We start from the raw sequence: 18052 nt of genomic DNA, 5'->3' as shown, positions 1-18052 counted from the left end.
CAAAGTTGCGCCCCTGACCGTTACACACAGCTATACCTGCATTAAAGACCCCCTGTGTGCTGGTGTCTGTCATTGCTGTGATGAAACAAATGCCACCACATCTCCCCACTTGACACACATCTCTGAAATACAAAGTACGTCTTAAACGCTCAGTTTCCAATGTGCAGGGTCTAGTTTACCCTATAGCCCGGCGAGCTTCCATTTTAGTCAATCTCATCCCCTACTTCAAACATTTAATAAATGTTTCAGAGAAACTCATAGAAAATTATGAGTTTTCCAACCCCTTACCCCCTATTGGTAACCCTCCCACGGCATTCACCTTGGTTTTTTGGGGGGGGTTTTACAAGGCGCTAAGCATCAAGGACAAAAATCCATTCCACCAGGGAGGGAGGGAGGGAGAGAAGGAGGGAAGGAAGGAATACACCAGGTTGTCTTCTTATTTGATGATTCCAGATGCTTCATTAGGACTTGATGTCTTTCATCATTATACTTTCATGTTATTCTGTAGCGCAATAACAGTGAGATCATATTCCTCTTTTCCCATCCATTGTTGATGGAAAAGTAATAAGTATAAAATCATGTTTTTTCATAGAGATCAGAGCCACATGAAGATGACAACATCTTGAGACCATGTGGCGTTCAGTTGAGAGACTCTACTCAGCCCCCCAAGTACACAGGTGAGCTGTGTTTGACAGATGACTTCAGGAAGTGAGACCTGAAAAAGCCACACTCATTGCTACGCCAACTGACTCCCATTCAACACATTCTGACATACAAAGCATCTTGAATGTGTAGCTAACCATGTGCAAAGCACAACCCTGCTGGGAATATTATATCAAAACAGGGACATGTTGAAAATGTCAGTGAAGACACTTGCCATTTGGTCAGCGCATTCTCGGAGTACACGTCCTGGTAATCCGTGTGGCCCTGCCGCCTTGTGAATGTTGACCTACTTAAAAGTCTTACTCACATTGGCTACGGAGAGCGTAATCGCATAGTCATCCGCAACAGCTGATGCTCTTATGCATGCTTCAGTGTTGCTTGCCTCGAAGCGAGCATAGAAGTGATTTAGCTCATCTGGTAGGCTTGTGTCAATGGGCAGCTCGCAGCTGTGCTTCCCTTTGTAGTCTGTAATAGTTTTCAAGCCCTGCCACATCCGACGAGTGTCGGAGCCGGTGTAGTACGATTCAATTGTAGTCCTGTATTGACTCTTTGCCTGTTTGATGGTTTGTCGGAGGGCATAGCAGGATAGGCGTTAGAGTCCAGCTCCTTGAAAGCGGCAGCTCTACCCTTTAGCTCAGTGCGGATGTTGCCTGTAATCCATGGCTTCTGGTTGGGGTATGTATGTATGGTCACTGTGGGGACGACATCATCGATGCACTTATTGATGATGCCAGTGACTGATGTGGTGTACTCCTCAATGCTATCGGAAGAATCCCGGAACATATTCCAGTCTGTGCAAGCAAAACTGTCCTGTCGCTTAGCATCTGCGTCATCTGACCACTTCCTTATTAACCGAGTCACTGGTGCTTCCTGCTTTAGTTTTTGCTTATAGGCAGGAATCAGGAGGATAGAGTTATGGTCAGATTTGCCAAATGGAGGGCGAGGGAGAGCTTTGTACGCGTCTCTGTGTGTGGAGTAAAGGTGTCCTGAGTTTTTTTCTTCTGGTTGCACATTTCACATGCTGGTAGAAATGAGGTAGAATGGATTTAAGTTTCCCTGCATTAAAGTCCCCGGCCACTAGGAGCGCTGTCTCTGGATGAGCGTTTTCCTGTTTACTTATGGCCTTATAAAGCTCATTGAGTGCAATCTTAGTGCCAGCATCGGTTTGTGGTGGTAAATAGACAGCTACGAAAAATATAGATGAAAACTCTCTTGGGAAATAGTGTGGTCTACAGCTTATCATGAGATACTATGAATCAGGCGAGCAAAACCTCGAGACTTCCTTAGAATTAGATTTTATGCACCAGCTGTTGTTTACAAATATACAGAGACTGCCACCCCTTGTCTTACCGGAGTCAGCTGTTCTATCCTGCTGATGTAGTGTATATCCCGCCAGCTGTATGTTATCCATGTCGTCGTTCAGCCACGACTTGGTGAAACATTAGATATTACAGTTTTTAATGCCCCGTTGGTAGGATAACCTTAATCTTAGGTTGTCCAATTTATTTTCAAATGATTGAACATTGGCTAATGGGATTGATGGAAGAGGCAGTTTACTCGCTCGCCGTCGGATCCTTACAAGGCACCCCAACCTTCGTCCACGAAATCTCTGTCTCTTTCTCATGTGAATGACGGGGATTTGGGCCTTGTTAGGTGTCTGTAGAATATCCTTTGCGTCCATTTCGTTGAAGAAAAAATCTTTGTCCAATACAAGGTGAGTAATCGCTGTCCTGATATCCAGAAGCTCTTTTTGGTCATAAGAGACGGTGGCAGAAACATTATGTACAAAATAAATTACAAATAACGCAAAAAAACACACATAATAGTACAATTGGTTAGAGTGCTGTAAAACGGCAGCCATCTTCTCCGGCGCCATTACAGTGGATGGGTCTGGCACAGACCTGTTATAGACCCACCCACTGTTATAGACCCATCCACTCTTATAGAACCATCCACTGTTATATACAGTGGATAATCCTAGAGTCACCACTGCAATGTCATTATACATCTCAAACCTGAGTCTCAAATCTTCATCACGATTTCCATAAGAACAGGAGGTATAGCTTTTCATTTGTTTGAAGCAAAAGCTCAAGTGATATTAATTTGTATTTTCGTCTGGCATTACTTGGGTTTTGTCTAGACTAAGTGGCGTTCAGTTGAGAGACTACTCAGCCCCCCAAGTACACAGGTGAGCTACGACTTTGTTGGTAAATATACTTTAAGGCAAGTCTTTGGGCTGGATTCAATCTGTATCGCCGAAGTATTGTGGAAGTTTTGCGTAAAAATGTTAAGGAAATTACCGATTCAGCATACATAAGCAGCGTTTAGGCCTAACGTGAATTCAGTCTGAGCGATTGCGGGAACATCGCCTTTAACTGTCAATCGTGCTATAAAGATTGTCTTCAGCACTACGGATCGAATAGAGACCTTTGAGTGTATATCTTCAATGGCACAGGTGGATGGGTTTATAATGTATTTAACATACAGGTAATTTCCAAAACAATGGATAAAAAGTACAGTATATTGAAAGCAGGTACTTCCACACAGGTGTGGATCCTGACTTAATTAAGCAATCATGCTTAGGGTCAAGTATAAAAATGCTGGGCAGGCCATTATTTTGACCATTATTTTGGCAACCATGGCTATGCCCCCATAGGATGACATTTCCCACATCCACAGGACACGAGTGGTCACTGAGTGGTTTGAGAAGCACGAAAACAATGTAAACCTTATGCCATGGCCGTCTCAGTCACCAGATTTCAACCCAATTGAACACCTATGGTACATTCTGGAGAGGCGCCTGAGATAGCGTTTTCTACTACCAACAAAACACTAAAATGATGGAATTTCTCGTGGAAGAATGGTGTCGAATCCCTCCAACAGAGTTCCAGACGCTTTGTAGAATCTATGCAAATGTGCATTGAAGCTGTTCTGGCTCATTGTGACCCAACACCCTAATAAGACACTTTATGTTGGTGTTTCTTTTATTTTGTCAGTTACCTGTATATTCCTCCACTAAAATTGCCTCCACTCCTGAGACTGACAGATACAAAGCAAAAACAAAAGCTCAAGTGATATTCATTTGTATTTATGAGCTTCGCTGAATTGGGTTGTGTCTGGCACACTGAGAAGGTGCCATGCTAAAACTCAGAGGTGAATCTTTGCAGCATTGTGTAAGGAGCTCGATGATCTGAATACACAATAGCCTCAGACACAATAGCTTTAGACACATTCCGTATGGTCCTTTGATGGCGGCGAAATTGAAAATGAAAGCACAGATGCTGTCTTAATATGTTTGGGGATCACACTTCATCAAAGAGTTTTTAAAAGTGTCATGAAATACCAATACCATTGAGTGTATGTTTCTCAGTGCAGGCGCGGGCTGACAACCCCATTTACATAAGGTATCAGTTACGTTTTCTCTAAGGTGAGTCGAATCATATCATTGAGGGAAAGCAGTAGAAAACAGGGTATATTATCTTGTCTCCACAGACCAATGTTAGACAGTGATTTGTTCTTGAACTAGCGCTGAACCAACTATCTAGCTCAATAATGAAAAGTCGCTATTCCATATACTGTTAAAGCACCATGTTCTCTCTGGCTGAATCCTAAATCACCTCCTTCCCCTCGACCTTCAGCCCTCCATTTGCACATTTACGCGCCCCTCTGCCATTTGCGCAAGTGTCCCAAAGCTCAGTGAGAGAGGGTGTACGGGCTAATTAGACCCTCAGCTAGCCACTTTGACCGAGCCAGCAATGCTGCAGGCTTCAGAGCAAAGTTTAATCCCGACACGCACTGCGATATGTTTGGAGTTTGCACAATGTCATACATAATAATGGAGAGGTGTGCCTAATTATATGTCACGTGCATTTGTTTATGTCTGATTTCGAGACTTGAGAGGTTATATCTTGTAAAAAGACAGGGGGCTTTGTCAATTAGAATTTCATGCTTGTTTTATTATTTAAAAGTGGAACATGATTTGCATAATTCAAGTCAGGAGTGTGTCCCGAATTTGATGGGTTTATATATCCCGTCGCCACTCTCTGGAAGTCACCCTCGAAGTTTTGTCAGCAACACGTGACAATGTAGGGCCCTCCGAGTGAGTTGGTAGGGGCGAGGGGGTGGTTCTCTCTCTCTCTCGCTCTCTCTCTCTCTCTCTTTCTCTCTCTCTCTCTCTCTCTCTACCTATCTGTCTCTCTACCAATCTGTCTCTCACTCTCAAAGACACATATAAACTCCATAAATAACAGAATAATACAAATTTAACAAGTTTCCCTCCTTTTCCTTATTCTTAAATTATCAAATTAAGTATATGCCTCGATATACTTACGTACATACGCTTATCTTTTAATGGGTGTTGCTAATCCAAATATCTACATTACGATCAATATTATCATATTGACAATAAGCTCAATATCTCCCTAACGGAGCCTCCATATCTCCCTTATTTATCTATTTATCTAAATCTCTGCAATGATGCTGGACCTTCTGTTCACCCATGCTCCTCTATGACCCTGTTATCATGAGGTCATAGAGTTGATATCAGGCTTAGCCAATTATATTACCTTCATAAATTGAAGTTAGATAGTGTTTTTCCTTTTTGCTTTAGATGGAGCCCATGTCCAAATGTGTTAGTGCAGATAATTTTTCATACCATCATAACATGATTCAGTCCAAGTATTGACAGATTTGTTTTGTTTTGGCCAATTTTAATTGCTGTTACAACACAGGAGAAGTCATGCTTTAGATAGTACCAAGAAGAAACATGCCGGAATGATGAGTAGAGTTATTGTGATATGTAGTGGTTTCCCAAACGTATCCCCTTGGGTGACAAAACGCCTCACCAGTACGGACGATGACAGATTTTTTCCCTAACGTTTACCTAAATATGGGTACAATGAAACATATTCAGCCTTTGAATTACAACAAATAGCCTCCGGTGTTATCTGACAACTCCATTTTGACAAGAGGTAGAGAATGCATATTTATAATATAATCTGCTCAGCGTGTGAAATCAAAAATAAATAAATTAGTTATTCGCTTGTTTTTAAAAGAGGGACAATAGTCATGTTTCATAACTCATCTTATGTGATTTTGTGAATTTATTTATGCTAAACTGGGAGAGATATTGTTCAAATATTGTGGACAGCATTACATCTCCTCAGATACTTCAGTCTGTAGTAGGACCCTAGAAGGAATACTAAATATATTGTTGTTATAGCCTAGCACTCACTTCACTTTTTTTATTTTTTATGTATAAGATTACTCCCACTTGCAGAGTCAAAAAGTTTCAGAGCTCATTTAAGGGGATTTGATTTCAAACAGATTATCTTATGTTAGTCCACAGAGGTTGCTGTCCGTCCCCTCTCTTCAGGATAAGTGTTTGCCGAACTCTTGAGTCAGTGGAAGGGCTTTTCATCGAGCTAAGTACCTCTGTTTATGTAATAGGCTTCTTTGGGAAAGTGATTTTGTGGTATATTTAATAAAATGATTATTATTATTACAATATGCATAAGCCACCCCGGTAATGGCTTCCTGTCCTCTTCCGGTCCCTGTGGGATGTAAGACAATGGAAAGCTGTCCTCTAGTCTGCCTGCTGTTAGCAGAGGAAAATAACTCCAAGTCAGAGGCAATTACAGACGCTTATGGAGGTTGTTTTCCTCAAAAATCAATTTTTACCATGTCTATGTTATGCTCAATGGGAGACACAAGATGATGACTTTGCAGTTTTCAAGCAAGACCACATCATTGCACATCACATGATCTCACTGTTTGTGCAATACCACAGTGGGCCTATAGTAATACGTATTTTGATGAAGTCAATGTTTGAGTGAAAACACTGAAACTCAAGTCATTTTTACGTGGGAGATGTGGAGTAATCATAAAATCATTTACTACAGAAAACACTAGCTGTTTAAATTTTCACTATGTTTACTCACAATCAACTATCCTAACACCATAAACATAGTCTCAGGCCCTGGGCGGTCTTGACAAAATGTACATCCTTATGGTCAAACCACCTCTTTACAGGAGTGCCATCCTAACCAATATCAGTGTTATCCTACGTGTGGGAGCTCTGCTTATGTGTGGGAGCCCAGCTCACATTGAAACAATGTGTAAATACACGCCTAGCTCCAAGTTTCTATTACCCAACCCATAGGTCAATCAGCAACCCAAGGGTTGGAGTATGTGTTTGTGGTTCTAAGGCTGTGTTTACACAGGCAGCCCAATTCTGATTTTTTTTCCCACTAATTGGTCTTTTGACCAATCACATCAGATCTTTTCACATCAGATCTCTTTTTAGAGCTGTTCTGATTGGTCAAAAGAACAATTAGTGGGAAAAATATCAGAATTGGGCTGCCTGTGTAAACGCAGCCTAAGATACCTTTAATACATTGTGATGGGGTCCTAAGGTGAAAGGGAGAGACAGGCCACAATATTAATCTAACCCTAGGTATAATGAGGCTGCTCCAAAGGCTTTCCCCTGGCGAATCAAGACAAATGGCCCTTGTTTATGCCAGGCTTTGCCGTCCATCGGTATCCAAATCGCCCCATCTGCCAACTACGCCATAAAACTGCGAAAGTGAAATAAACTGTAATCGAAGGAGAGCCTTTATTCGCCATTAAGTGACAGAGTACTTTTATAGTCTGGTGAAAGCCCAATCCCTTGAGGGGATGGTGAGTTCGCAGATGACAATGCTGCCATCTTTCATGACGAGTATTTTATTTAGCGCATATATTCTGCCTCCAATCAATTCTTCACCACTTCGTCCGCTCTTACCGGCAACAGGCGTCTCAAGGATAAAAAAAACACAAAAAAACATGGCCACTTAGATGCCGCTCATTGTTGATGTTCGAGTGGTAGTGGGTGTCACACGGTGCGGACGTCAAATTAGGGACATTTTACCTGTCAGTGTCCAAAGAATGGTGAGGGACAGATCAGAAGGGGCGGTGGCATCCCATAATACAGTGATGTCATGCTGTTGCCATGGTGATAATTAAACCAGTGCCTCATAGGAATACCTCTCACCTGTTTGGGTTCAGAAAGGAGACACGCAGCGACTTCACTACCAGACATGAAGTGTCGAATATATTCTAAAGAAATATAACATCTCTACAATAGCAAGATACAGTATAGTATCCACAATAACAGGATACAGTATAGTATCTACAATAACAAGATACATTATAGTATCTACAATAACATCATACAGTATAGTGTCTACAATAACAAGATACAGTATAGTATCTACAATAACAAGATACAGTATTGTATCTACAATAACAAGATACAGTATAGTATCTACAATAACAGCGTACAGTATAGTATCTACAATAACAAGAGACATTATAGTATCTACAATAACAGCATACAGTATAGTGTCTACAATAACAAGATACAGAATAGTATCTACAATAACAGCATACAGTATAGTATCTACATTAACAAGATACAGTATTGTATCTACAATAACAAGATACAGTATAGTATCTACAATAACAGCATACAGTATAGTATCTACAATAACAAGAGACATTATAGTATCTACAATAACAGCATACAGTATAGTGTCTACAATAACAAGATACAGTATAGTATCTACAATAACAAGATACAGTATAGTATCTACAATAACAGCATACAGTATAGTATCTACAGTAACAAGATACAGTAGCTCTAACAGGAACTTACCGTATAACATGACTGCATTATCGGAAGATTAACCTGTAATACACAAAACTGACTTTATCATTTGTGAACAAGTATAGGTGACAGCAATTCACAAACTATCACATTAATCACATTGACAATATTCATGCCCAACCTTTGTATTGCAGCCTTTGCATTTACCATAAGTATTTTACAACCACTGTTGTAGCTGCACACACACACACACGTATCCCCCTAATAACTTTAGATCATGCATTCTCCACACAGTAACATCGTGACAGACAGGAATATAGCAGTACATTGTTTTTCCACGTCCCACAGCAGTGCACTGTCTAAATGCCTGCAGCAGTGTAAGTAAGTGAAGGCTGATTCTGATTTGCAGTGTTGGTGCTAGGGAGAGCATTGTGTACACTTTCGCTCCTGGCTGTAGCTTGCAGAGCTGGCTTGAGCAGTTGTAATGTATCAAGGTTTGTTTAGTCACGACAAGCTATCAGACGGTCCATCGTGACGTGGTTTGCTGGCTCCTTATCGACTTCAGTGCTGATGAATTAGAAGAAACTGGAGTTGTTAGACTTTGAGTAAAGGTATGTGCTGAAGTTGGGCTTTTTAAACACTTTTTCCCCAACACTGTTGACACAGTTTTTTTTCAACACTGGTTTTCCCAAAACTGTATTTTTCTCTACAGTTTTAACACTGTAACACTTGGACAACTGTAATGAAGAAGGAATGACCTGCATAACATCATTTTAACACGCATCAATCAATCAATCACATTTATTTTATAAAGCCCATTAAACACCAGCAGTTGTCACAATCTGCTAATACAGATAGCCAGCCTAAAACCCCCAAAGAGCAAACAATGCAGATGTGGAAGGACAGTGGCTAGGAAAAACTCCCTAGAAAGGCAGGAACCTAGGAAGGAACCTAGAGAGGAACAAGGCTCTGAGGGGTGGCTCCTCTTCTGACTGTGCCGGTTGGAGATCATAAGAGTACATGGCCATAAAGGCTAGATCATTCGTCAAGACGTTCAAACATTCATAGATGACCAGCAGGGTCAAATAATATTCACAGTGGTTATAGACGTTGCAACCGGTCAGCGCCTTAGGAGTAAATGTCAGTTGGCTTTTCATAGCCGAGCGTTGAGAGAGAGAGAGAGAGAGAAAGAGAGAGAGAGAGAGAGAGAGAGAGAGAGAGAGAGAGAGAGAGAGAGAGAGAGAGAGAGAGAGAGAGAGAGAGAGAGAGAGAGAGAGAGAGAGAGAGAGAGAGAGACTTAACACACATGCAGACACACACACACTAACACACACAGTAGTATGGGATATAGCAATAAGAATGTCAGTTTAATATGCAGTGCAGATCACCTCCTATTACCCTTCTCAGAGTTTGAATAATTCCATTACACAGAGAAAAATGCTTTGATGTAGAAAAATACATTTATTTGAAACAATATCAAAATGACAGTTTCTTTACAGTAGAAATATTGAAATAAAGATGAAACAGAACCGTACTGATGACGCATGCATTTTTAGGATTTGTGCAATGAAGAGTATTACAATGGTCTGCCCTTAGAATTAGAATAAATGTGTTAAAGAGGTCAATGAAACGCAGACTTTGGGGATTGGCGCACATTCAACAAATCTGATCTAACAAAGTAGGTAGTTGTCAAATCCATCACGATTTATGTATTGTAACAGGCCCACAAAGTGGTTACTAAAGTGTGATTTGCATATATTTTGCTGTTTTCGCTGCATAACATTTAGAAGTTGTCCCTTTTCAGGTTTAAAGAGGTGACTGCTAAATGCTAACTCCTGTTCGTATAAGCTGGTAGCATAGCTAGCATACAGAAATCAATGGTGGTAGTCAAAGTCGTTTTTAACTGTAATGCAGCTGATGGGTCACGATGACATCCATACAAGCATTATACTCCGATTTTTTTCCTCAACGTAGTGTGAATAAACATAAAAACAATTGCATACATATAGGCACATTTTGCTGGGGGGCAATGAGGAGATTCAGGAAATTTCCCCCATGGCATCTTTCTCCCACGCGTTTCCAAGTCATTTTCATTGTTTTGGTCGAGTTCCATTGACCTCTTTACCGCATCTTAGTAAGCTAAGATTTCCTAATTTCCAATTTTACAACCTTGATTCCCTTTCAGATTTCATATATAGTATTATAATAGGTGTTCAACATTTGTACGAAAAAGTAATCAAACCAGCTCAATAGAATTTGATGTAAAGCAATGAACACAAGAGAAAACTATTCAAACAAACATTGCGGAGCAAAATATCTACACCATTAAATAAGCACACAAACTGTAACAAATATAACAAAACCAAATACTTTCCCTACAAACCTGCAGCTGTACAAGAAAATGTATTTTCAGAGTCAGTGTTGCCTCTGAAGGATGTCTGAAGATCTTATCACTTGAAAGGAGCTTCGAGGCTCATGGGATGAATGGTTGTACTCCACCGATATAATGGCCTTACATGCCGAAGGAATGTCTTTCCGAAGAAATTCAGGAGAAATAAAAGGAATTATACATGTGGATGAACTCTCAGTGACCTAGGTCAGCTAGTTCAGCTTTGTCTACCAGTGGAGGCAGTGGAGGAGTTGCCTTAGGAACTGGTGGTGGCAGAGATGACACAAAGAAGAAACACTTCCATGTTCCCGTTATCTGTCACTACGGTAATCTTTCTTTTTAATAAGTATTTGAACAAAGCAGGGGTGACATTGAGAACATCAAAATGAGTTGTCAACAACAAACCAAATAGTGAGGATGATGCAATTATCGTTCAACAAAACAAAGTGTTGCTTTGCTAGGTCGTGTCATTGAAGAATGGAACCGGAGCGGAAAAAACTGCCTCTGTGGATGGAGTTTCATGCATCATAACAACGTTAGATGTCGCTACAGCAACAGCTTGCAATGACAACTGCTATAACACTCTTATTAGAATGTAACACCACTCTTGTTACAATGTAACAAGGGAATACAGATACAGAAGCTCCAACTCTTTCCTTTACTACTGAACACACACTTATGTACACTATCATGGGAAACACTTTCCTGTCATACACTTGTGCAACATTCTCTAAACATCCCTGTCCTTCTGTCCTCTCACTCTCCTGTGTGTCGTTACGTGCCGAGTCCAGGCACGGCATTGTGGGATAGCTCGGCATGGTGCATTCGGTGCTTAATCATCCACCCATCTCTGTTTACAGCCAGACTGGCTACACCTGCTGCCAGGGGACCTGTGCGTGCCTTCAAGCTGCTGACTGGCTGACTGGAGCGCCTGCTTCTACTCCTGCTGATGACAGCTTTCAGAGGACTGCTTTGCACAGCAGTGTGGTGGAGGAAACTAGCTACTAGCTAGCATGCACACTGTTGTGTGTACAGTATTTCACTACATTAGGGAATTCAAGTGGTGGAACTTGACTTAACAGTTGGTTTCTAACTTCTAAATGAAGCTGATGAAATGTGTTGAATTGACATGTACAACAATATGTGATCATCTTGATGAATCAGACACAAATTATATCCACAGATCATAAATGGCTGATTCCATTTCTCGTTACATTCAAAGGGCAAACAATAGAAATAATCCCATGATGCTCATGAAAAGTGTTGTCTGTTACAAAGAGTTTAACCAATGAGATGCATGTAAAAATTACCACCAATTATGTGTTATATTTCATTTCAAGCAGGGGTGGCATTGTGTAAACCTGGTTTAATATTTAGAAAATGATTCCCATCTTAACAGTTAAACCTTTTGTACAAGACAGATACATTGTATAGCCATAAATTAACAAAATGACGGATATGGAAGTCTGTATATATACTGTATGTAAAAATTAGTGAGCTCTTCTGATGAATAGAAAATAACTATTTACAACACTTGCTTATCTACAACATATACATAGTGTCCTTAATAATACCATGCATGAGTCAAGGACCTCATTAAAAACAAATGAAGTTGGACTCTTTCTATAAATAACATCATGCTTTTTTAACACATTTTCAAGAACTGATAACACGCCATGACTAGATCTCCTGTGTTCGGCATTGTACTTTTACTACAAGCATGTGGAAAGTAAATATACATATAGTTTATACAGAGCGATAACAGATATCTAAAGATTATATGGTATATTTTCAATAATATTCCCTGTTAGATCGGAGACCTAGACATGTTGGCCCATACAGACAAAACTCTTATACCTCATGGAAAGTAAAACCTTAAGAAATGTACATACCTCTCTTCGTAGGTTTTGATAAAGGCTTTGATAAATGTCCATGAAATAAGACAATTATGGACTGAAAATTAACCATTTTTTTGTAATCCAAATTGTGTAACAGTAGGCCTAAGTAGCTCATACTTGTAATTAAAACTTGTCTAATTGAGTGGATTTCAAATTTGCCGCATAGATGCTATCAAACAAGACACCCATGCACATCAGAATAAATGAGGTCCTTAGAAAACTATTAACATTGGGGTTGTGTTTGAGAAATTATAAAATAAACCAAAAAAGAGAAAACCCTCAAAATGGCAATACTTTAAGTCTGTACACATTTGTTGCATTCCTTCCTCGGCTTTACACGCTAGTACAGTTAGGAATCTCCCTTGTGCTCTTGCAGGCATTTCCAATTCTCCCTGGGGTACAGAGAAAACAAACACAACATAAGAACAATGTGGGTTAGTCCACTGTTAGTAGAGGCTTTGATGCCTGTGAAACAAATAACTACTTGGACATTGATACGGCCTGTTAATTACTGGGGTTTGATTACATTGTCTTATCAAAAGCTCTTAAGCTGTTGTTTCATGTGTGGGACATTAGTGGCTGACCCATTCGTTAGTTTGTTTCCTTGTTTTCTTCTGAAGATACAGTACTCCTCCTTTTTCCTACCAGTTAATTCCATGTAAAGAAACAATGTAGACTTTCTAAACACTATGTAGTGTATACACTGCAGGTCAAAAGTCAACATTGTTATACACGGAGATATGACCCATATGTGTTCTAGTCCAATATAATTAGTTTGGACAATGTATGTGTAAAATTGGTGGATCTTTCTCAACAAGGAAGTTCAAAGTCACCAAATCAGTAACTTGCTAATAACAGAGTAAACAACTATTTGTCAGACTATGTATCTTACGTTTAACCCTGGCGTCCATCTCCTTCTCACTGAGGGTGATTTAGGCATGCTGTCATTCTGGCTGACCGAACCGATCATCTCCTGCTCTTTCTCCTGGTTCACCTCTGCGTACAGTGAGCGAAAAAAGTATTTGATCCCCTGCTGATTTTGTACGTTTGCCCACTGACAAAGACATGATCAGTCTATAATTTTAATGGTAGGTTTATTTGAACAGTGAGAGACAGAATAACAACAACAAAAATCCAGAAAAAAGCATGTCAAAAACGATATTAATTGATTTGCATTTTAATGAGTGAAATAAGTATTTGATAAGTATTTGACCCCTCTGCAAAACAATCACAGAGGTCAGACGTTTCTTGTAGTTGGCCACCAGGTTTGCACACATCTCAGGAGGGATTTTGTTCCACTCCTCTTTGCAGATCTTCTCCAAGTCATTAAGGTTTCGAGGCTGACGTTTGGCAACTCGAACCTTCAGCTCCCTCCACAGATTTTCTATGGAATTAAGGTCTGGAGACTGGCTAGGCCACTCCAGGACCTTAATGGGCTTCTTCTTGAGCCACTCCTTTGTTGCCTTGGCCGTGTGTTTTGGGTCATTGTCATGCTGGAATACCCATCCACGACCCATTTTCAATGCCCTGGCTGAGGGAAGGAGGTTCTCACCCACGATTTGACGGTACATGGCCCCGTCCATCGTCCCTTTGATGCGGTGAAGTTGTCCTGTCCCCTTAGCAGAAAAACACCCCCAAAGCATAATGTTTCCACCTCCATGTTTGACGGTGGGGATGGTGTTCTTGGGGTCATAGGCAGCATTCCTCCTCCTCCAAACACGGCGAGTTGAGTTGATGCCAAAGAGCTCGATTTTGGTCTCATCTGACCACAACACTTTCACCCAGTTCTCCTCTGAATCATTCAGATGTTCATTGGCAAACTTCAGACGGGCCTGTATATGTGCTTTCTTGAGCAGGGGGACCTTGCGGGCGCTGCAGGATTTCAGTCCTTCACGGCGTAGTTTGTTACCAATTGTTTTCTTTGTGACTATGGTCCCAGCTGCCTTGAGATCATTGACAATATCCTCCCATGTAGTTCTGGGCTGATACCTCACCATTGTCATGATCATTGCAACTCCACGAGGTGAGATCTTGCATGATTGATTGATTGCTTCTGTGGACAGGTGTCTTTTATACAGGTAACAAGCTGAGATTAGGAGCACTTCCTTTAAGAGTGTGCTCCTAATCTCAGCTCGTTACCTGTATAAAAGACATCTGGGAGCCAGAAATCTTTCTGATTGAGAGGGGGTCAAATACTTATTTCCTTCATTAAAATGCAAATCAATTTATAACGTTTTTGACATGGGTTTTTCTGGATTTTGTTGTTGTTATTCTGTCTCTCACTGTTCAAATAAACCTACCATTAAAATTATAGACTGATCATTTCTTTGTCAGGGGGCAAACGTACAAAATCAGCAGGGGATCAAATACTTTTTTTCATTTTTATATGTTAATCCAGGGGATTTTTCTGCAGATTGGTAAATGTAGACAGACAACAGCCATGTTACAATAGAGAATGACTATTCAATGATGGTCCGTCCCATTGGCAACATTTCTCAAAGATGTATATTACAGTTTTCGTTCAGAGTTGGTATGATGACAAGACTAAATTAACCCCTGCACATGTTATTATCATGAACTCACTATGAAAATCTTCATCTATCCATCATTAAATTCCCATTTGACATCAATGTCTAGTAGTGATATAAAACTGTAATCCTAATGCATATACATTTTGCATAATCTCTGAAAAATCTTTCCCCATTGATATTTATGATTAGAAATGTGTTTAATCAACAAGTAATTTTGTTATTTAATTGTTTTGCTTTGTTGTATGTGACATTTCAATAAATCTGTTTCCTCTTTAGATTAATGTGGGAAATTCTATATCCATAATTGATGCGTTTTCCGCAGACTTTTCCATCATTTAATAATTCAGCTACCAACAGCCAAAGTACGGCAACAGCATATTAAGCAATTTAATGATAGTTTTCTTAACATATCATCACTGATTCACACATGTGCCTCATGCATCCAAATCACTCTAAATCTGTTTACTACATCTACAGAATAATTTGAAAAGTTATTTCAAAGGAACGTCATTAGTTCATCGTTCATTTATGCAGGCCCTATCAATCTAGCATATTATTATAATATGCATTATTAATGATGATGTCAGGTGATTACAGCAGTGCTGCGATACAGTGTACAAAGATATAATCATACAGTACTGTACATACCTCTTGAATTTGTAGATGAGAAACACTGCTAAACCCAGGAATACTACTGATAGGAGCATCAGCATGGCTGAACTGCTGTGTCTCGGGCTGGAATCCACCAAGGGTGCTGTAACAGAGGGTAGAGGAAGACCAACGTTAAACATAACAAGAACATAGCAACACAATAAAGGCTAATCTGGGATTGCCTTGGAGATGTTCTTGCTTCATTGCCACAATTGATCCTATACTGTATTGTATCACCAATAACAACCATGGGGTACAGTTGAGATATATTTTTTGCATCGCAATAGTCTGGTACAGTAGGGCTATATACATTCAATGCATATGCTTTACTTGAATCAATTAGTTTAAAACAAAATTGTATTATACAGGACCACAGTGTACAATAAAGTTTTGTTTTGGAGCCACAACATTGTCAAAAAACGATTCCCTTCCAGTGGCCCGTATACAGCAACAAATGTCATTTATTTTGTCTGATATGTGTGATGATGTAGTCTAGGCCCAAAACAACAGAGCTGGGACAAGGGACGACTTCGCCACCAGGTTTATGCATTTACATTACCATTACATTTTAGTCATTTAGCAGACGCTCTTATCCAGAGCGACTTACAGTTAGTGCATACATTACTTTTTTTTTTATACCCCCCGTGGGAAACGAACCCACAACCCTGGCGTTGCAAACGCCATGCTCTACAAACTGAGCTACATCCCCTGCCGGCCATTACCTCCCCTACCCTAGACGACGCTGGGCCAATTGTGCGCCGCCCCATGGGTCTCCCGGTCGCGGCCGGCTACGACAGAGCCTGGATTCGAACCAGGATCTCTAGTGGCACAGCTAGCACTGCGATGCAGTGCCTTAGACCACTGCGCCACTCGGGAGTATTATGCAACAGTAAATAAATCCGGCTATGGATTATGGGTAGATCCACGGCAATGATAGTGCATTATGAGAACCTGCCCTGTTTATAATTTCACAAATTCAAAAGATGGTGGTAGTGTGAAATTGCTATTTCTAAATGGTTTCCTTTCCTCCAACTAAAAGCCATCTGCTTAAAACAAGCATAGCAACATTCATATTCTGAGGTAAATGCTAAATTATGGTAAAAACTAGCCTTTTACAACACTTACTGTGGAATAAACTGGAAGTGTGTGATGCTGATTATCCTATTCAACACCTCCACCTCACCCTCTCTCTGGGGTATTACATTGACTTTGAAATGAATATTAATATATTTCATCAAAGGTAGAGCACAGTATATTTTCTACTTTGTATATTTTCCAGCCCCAGCTCTGTGATGTCGATGACCTTTCTGAAGCAGCTTGAAGGCTCTTCCCACCTTTTCTGAGGTGACACACCCACACACACAAATATTTTCCATTGTGAAGCAGGTTTTGTGTTGTTTCTGGGTGGACACTGGCAAATCATTTTAATTGCAGCCAAGAGTAGTTATTTATTTGTCTCATTTCAAGCCAACACTCAAACTGGTGTAATGTTGATGATTCTTTTTATGCGATTCTGATTTTTGCATGCATTTATAACCAAACTTCTCAAGGACTAAATAATCAACATAATTATACTCAGCGCAACACTCATTTTGTGGTTGGATGGCTGTAAAAGACAGTGAACAGATGTTGGGCGTATTGATATAAAAGATCCGTTGTCTCAAGGATTTCCACTTAAAATCAAATCCATCCTCCCTTTCCTCCCATGTCCTCCTCCAATCTTCATACACCCAGGATGGTGACAAACAAACATATTATGCTCTCCAAATATGGCTTATGAAGACATTATCTCCAGTAAATGACATTGCATTTATGACATCACAAAAAGAAACAAAAACAGTTAAAAAACAGGAGAATATGTAGAGAACATTTTGATTTCTCATGCAAGTACATACAGTTAATTTATGTAATTATCTTGATACTAACTTTTTTCCTTACCCAAAGTTAGCTGTGTGATGTAAACGATTACTCTTGCTCCTGGTTTTAGCTCAAACTCCACCAGATTCTGGTTGAGAGCGCTGGCAAGTATCTCAGAGATCTCTTGAAGGAGATGAAAGAAGCATAATTTTGTTAAACAATTGTCACCATTTACAGCTCTTTCAATTCACACGCTGCATATTTAAATAATATTTGCCATCTTGTCATGACACCCACCACATTGGTTCAGTTATCTCAATTGTCAGACTCGGGCGCGTAGAATTAATGTGTGTCATTTTAGCCATGACAATGTAATTATCCTATTGGGTGAATTGGCGTGAAGGATTGGAAACAATTA

General features: G+C 40.1%; 1 pseudogene across 1 annotated transcript in view; it reads right to left on the bottom strand.

Annotated features, from left to right (window-relative positions):
* Positions 1-12928: 12928 nt before the first annotated feature.
* The window catches only part of LOC311113343 (VPS10 domain-containing receptor SorCS3-like), a 181694-nt pseudogene continuing 176570 nt past the window's right edge, over positions 12929-18052 (bottom strand). Inside the window, exons 18-21 of the transcript in view lie at positions 17704-17815; positions 15771-15880; positions 13488-13616; positions 12929-12987 (exon numbers count right to left, since the gene is read on the bottom strand). The product of the transcript in view is annotated as a VPS10 domain-containing receptor SorCS3-like (transcript). The remainder of the gene's footprint in view (positions 12988-13487; positions 13617-15770; positions 15881-17703; positions 17816-18052) is intronic.

The sequence above is a fragment of the Coregonus lavaretus genome (genome assembly GCF_964263955.1).
Source record: "Coregonus lavaretus genome assembly, chromosome: 40".
Lineage (NCBI taxonomy): Eukaryota > Metazoa > Chordata > Actinopteri > Salmoniformes > Salmonidae > Coregonus > Coregonus lavaretus.
This window is presented reverse-complemented; position numbering and strand designations above follow the sequence as displayed.